General features: G+C 30.2%; 1 long non-coding RNA gene across 1 annotated transcript; it reads left to right on the top strand.

Moving 5' to 3' along the window:
- Nucleotides 1-3,205: 3,205 nt before the first annotated feature.
- On the top strand, nucleotides 3,206-5,341 carry LOC111388662. Its single transcript, XR_002701624.1, has 3 exons — nucleotides 3,206-3,390; nucleotides 4,477-4,735; nucleotides 4,913-5,341. It is a non-coding gene; the product is annotated as an uncharacterized LOC111388662 (long non-coding RNA).
- Nucleotides 5,342-5,366: the final 25 nt, after the last annotated feature.

The raw sequence follows: 5,366 nt of genomic DNA, 5'->3' as shown, positions 1-5,366 counted from the left end.
GTAAATTAAAACAAAATGTACACATGTATACAGTAACAAATAATGTAAAAACTTTGGGAGAAAGAAAAACATATTTACGAATAATAATGAAGTTCCACATGCCAAAAAAAAAAAAAAAAAATAAAGGATGTTCTGTCATTTAAGATAATTAAAAGATCTAAATGGGATAATTATATGACTAATTATATACAAACCATAATTATTACTCCATCCATCCCATAAAAATAGTCCTGTTACTTTTTCACATAGACTAAAAAAATTTAGTTAATATACTTGAAATAATAAAATTTACCATCACTTTTCCTAATATACCCATACATTAATACAATCGATATTCAAATTAAAATTATGCATACAACATTCAAGGTAATTAAACTATTCTTGGTACTAGTCATTGTTTAATACAAGAATCAAGGTAATAAACATTCCAAAGTTATCCAATACAATTACAAATGAATAAATGTCAAGGAAGATGAAATATTTTTCGATTTTTAATTTATTGTTCCAACTACAATGGAATAATGGAGTGATTTATATTTTTAATAACAAAGCACTCAAATAAGAGCGTATCGGAAAACTATTGACTACATTTTTAAATAAGAAGCATGACTAAATTTGGGACTAGGGGTGGACATTTATTCTCATAACCAGTAGAACCAGACTGAATCAAATAGAATCGGTCGATTCAATTTCTCTATTAAACGGATTGATTTTGAAACAATGCATCGAGAAGTGATCAGTTCTAGCCCGATTCTCGATATTGCCTTGAGAACCAATAGTGAATTTAATTCTCCCGAATTTCTCTTTTTGCTTGCACCAAGATGCACTAAATCTTTGAACATTATACGTCAAAATTAACTCACATTTTAAATTTCATTTTTATATGCTTTTTCTTCTTTCTTTTAGTGGTAATCAAAATTCAAGTCTAAATAATTTTATAAATACTTTACAAATTCATAGTTTTAATGCAACCCGATAAGAAAAATATATTTTTAGTTTAATATTTCATAAGAATTCAAAATTTTCGTTGTTTCCAACTAGCCATAAAAAATCAAGATCCCCGAGGATTTCTAATGATAATCAAGTTATTGTTATACAAATTTTCTTAAAAAATTATTTTCAATCAAGATTTTACCGCATATGCCGTGTTTAATAATTTATCTTTTTTCGCCTTTATGAGTTGATTTTGAGCTTTTGATTGAATTTTCATTTGTTCTCTTGTTCAATTGATTTTTGGTGTCGTTAGATTAAAAGAATAATAAGTGATTTCATGCTCTATTTTTTTTTTTTTTTATCTTTTTTCAATTAACAAATAGTTGCATACTTTATTTTTATGATTTTTCAATATAAAGAACCAAACTAGATAGAATTGGAATCGATTTGTTCGATTTTGATTCAATTCTATAGTTGGATGTGGAACCAATGGTTCCATTTCTAAGATTTTCATTGGTGTTTGGTTTGGTTAAATTCCTTTTAGAATCGAATCGAACCACGCTACGTCCACTCTTATTTGAGACAGATAAAAAGGAAAACGTGACTATTTTTATGGGACGGAGGGAGTATTTATTGCGGTACATTTTAATTGCATTTAAAATCTTGCTCAATACAATGTCTATGTTTTAAGTCTTTTTTCATTGATACTTATTTTCAACTTTTAATCAATTACCACATCTAGTCCTTGAAAATGATTTATTTTAGATATTACATTTGTATGCTTTATCACACTTCTGCATTTATTGTTTGTTTTTCAAATATGATGAAAAAATAAGCATCTTTTCAATGAACTTTCGAACGATAATCGTTATTAGAGAATGAGCTAATTAATGAAATGTTGATTATAAGAATGCGTAGAAAAAAATAGCGATATTAGAGTTTTAATAAAGCAAAGATTGAGGAGTTCAATCGAATTTTCAAAATATATTTTTCTTTATTTTCAACCACACATTTTTAAAAAAATAATATTACACGTAAATTCAAAATTTTTCTTATTTTTTAAACACATATTTTCTATCAAAATACTATTCCAAAATACATTTTCGACAAAAAATGGGGCTCTAAGAAGCTCTGGTTTCTAGTTGGACCTTTTCTTTCTATTAAAATATAATAATGGTTATAAATGAAATAACAAATAATAGAAATTAAGGGTGGGTGTGAGCAACATTCTTTTTAAAGAATGTATTTTTAAATAGTCGATTGATGGATAATGTGTGGTTAAAAAAGAAGTAAATTTTTTTGATTTGAGCATAAATGTGTAATATTATTTTAATGAAAAATATGAGTTGAGAAGAAGAGAGAAAAAATGTATTTTGAAAAAAATGGGAATCAAGCACTCTCCAAAAGCATTTTATACAAAGAAAATTCTGTCCCCTTAATCCATCGCCTCAATGGTCCTCAATTTTTGGAAAGAAGCAAGTTAGTCCTTAATCGATAATTTTATGTGTACAAATCCTTATAGTGAAAACCGTCTAAATTTTCATTAAGTTGCCACATAATCCTCATTAAATACGCCCCCGGACCCACATCGTAAAACAAAACCAAACTTTGGAAAAAATAAAAACATACAAAAATCATGTGACATGTTTACACTAATGTCATTAATTGAAAATTAATTGTGCAACTGTAATAAACGATTGAACAACTAAGGCAAGAAGCGGACCACCGACGTGAATTTCAATCAATCTTATTAACGTGACAAAATTACACAACGTTTGACAGTAACATAACAAAACTGCATGTATAATATTGTATAGTATTTCACTATTTCTTAACAAATTTTCTCACACAAAAAACTCCTCACTGTATTGTAGTACAAATATATACATACAGAGAGACGTGTATGTAGAGAGAGGGAGAGAGAGAGAGTCCGTTTCAAATTTCCAGGTTTAATGGCTTGGGAACGTACCAGAGTGTGTATATGTATTATCTACAGTACATGTTTGTAACCATTCCATTCATANTTTTTTTTTTTTTAAATTTTTAAATTTTCATTTTGTAATAGTGTTATGATGGATAATGTATGGTTAAAAAATAAGGATAAATTTTAGGTTTTCATGTAACGTTTTTTTATTGAAGAATGTGTGGTTGAAATAGGATTAAATCACTGTTCAAGAATACATTTTGGTGGAAAAATGGGGCTCAAACAAGGGCATATTTAGGCAGATGGTAAGATTAACTGATTTAAGTGATTAAAACTCTTATCTGACAGTTGTTGATTTTTCATTTGCAGTTCATTTTTGTTGCTGCTGCAAATTACTGTGTTGATATCGCAACACATAAACATGGATGCTGTGTTCTGCAACGATGCATCAGCCATGCAACTGGTGAGCCCTGGGAGAACTTGGTAGCAGAAATTTCTGCAAATGGGCTTCTTCTTGCTCAAGATGCATTTGGGTAACTATTTTTAAAATTAATATCAGTTAGCAAGTTATATTTTTTATCCATTTCAGTTTCTTTTGATATTAATTTTTACAGCCGAAAATAAGCTTGATCCCCCCATGCTTCATAGAAACTTTTCAATCCAAAATTTCAGTTCTCTGCTTTTTGGGTCCTCGTTAGATTGATGTTTTTCATTTACAATTCTTGAAATTCTTATTGTAGAAAGATGCTTAAGTTTGAAGTTTAATGTTTCCTAAGTTATAATTATATAATGCCTCATCAATTCTGAGGCAAAGGAGTTTATAGGTTTATTATTCTTTTTCAGACCACTGTTCTTTCATTTTTTTTTTAATTTTTTTTTCTTTTCATTCTTTTGGACTAATGCACAAACTTTTAATTTTGGGTAGATCATGATGTTGAATGTCTTATCTTTACTTTCCCTTTCTTTTGTTTCCAAGGGACCATTCGATTTCGACCCACTGTTCTCGATAAATTTTGCTTTCTAGAATTTGATAGATTCACTTAATAGTTATAAAGAAAAAGGGAAAAAAGAAAGAGAAAAAGATTTATTTTGATGATATGTTCTCTCATCAATAGTAGTACTAGGTAACTACAAATCCATCTCACTTTCTGTAACCGAGTTTGTGTTACTCTGTAGCCAATTTTTCTCGTATGATTCTATTTTATTTTGAGTAGCAATAGCTTAATGTGCTGTTCAAAGATATGCCGGAAGTACATATCTGGTATATAGTATTATACGAAGACTAGACCGTTTTACAAACAAAATTTTATCTTCATTTTCTTGATTTGTGGTCTCTAAATTTATCCAATCCTTCATACCAAATATGATAGAAGCAAGTTATCCTTTGTTTCTTTGGTGATTAGTGTCCCTTATTATCTCCGGTTGGTTTTCTAGATTATAGTTAAATTATGTATTCTTCTTCTCGTTGGATTCTAGTTCATTTGCCAAGACTTTTGTGAAAAATAAATATCTACATTATCATTATGTATATTCTTCTTCTTTACTTGTGTGGATACTTGATTTATGTATACCTCATGTTACTACATTTATCTGAAGACGGGATATGCATTGGCTTGCAGAAATTATGTTGTTCAGTTTATTTTAGAACTCAAGATCCCTTCTGCCGAATCCAAGTTGACATCTCAGTTCGAGGGTAACTATGTGCATCTCTCGGCCCAAAAGTTTGGTAGCCATGTTGTTGAAAAGTGTCTCGTGGTGTGTAACAATGAAACTCGATCAAAAATCATCTGCGAATTGCTGTCTGCAACTTATTTTGAGCAGTTGATTCAGGATCCGCATGCAAATTATGTTGTTCAAACAGCTCTTCGGGTTTCTGAGGTATGCTTCCACTTAGTTTCAGACAAATGTTTATATGAAAACACGTTTCTTTTCAAGCTTGAATTTTATTTGGAAGCATTGATCATGAAACACATTATGCAAATATACATGCACACGCGGTTGATCTGCTCATCTGAAAGTTTAATCTTTTTTGACGAAATGTTTCTACTGGAACAGGGTCCGGTTCACAATTCGTTGGTTGATGCAATTGAGTCCCATAAGGCGATCTCACGCAATAGTCCTTATTCCAAGAGGATTTTCTCTCACAAGCTCTTGAAAAAGTGATGTATGGTCTTTTGGGATTATGTTGTTGTTTAATCCTCCAACTCCATTCCAAAGAGCAGTGTGTGTATGAACTGGTTCTTCGTCTCTTCATGAGCATCAATCACCAGAGTTTTCGTCAATTTTGGGCGAAAGTAATTGAATAGTTGGCCTTTTATCCATGCAATGTGTACAAATTATGTTGTCAATGTACCTTTCAGGGTGAGGGTGATTTCCATCTCCTTTGCCTGTTGGACTTTCTCGGTATTACTAATTTACTACATAGTACGTGCAGACAGTAAACATAATTTTCTTTTGCAGCACTGTATCAATGTAACTTGGATATTTCGCAATTATGTAGTTGTTTTAT

This window comes from Olea europaea, unplaced genomic scaffold (assembly GCF_002742605.1).
Source record: "Olea europaea var. sylvestris unplaced genomic scaffold, O_europaea_v1 scaffold5156, whole genome shotgun sequence".
Taxonomy (NCBI): Eukaryota; Viridiplantae; Streptophyta; class Magnoliopsida; order Lamiales; family Oleaceae; genus Olea; species Olea europaea.
The sequence above is the reverse complement of the archived record's forward strand: the minus strand, read 5'-3'. Positions and strand labels throughout refer to the sequence as shown.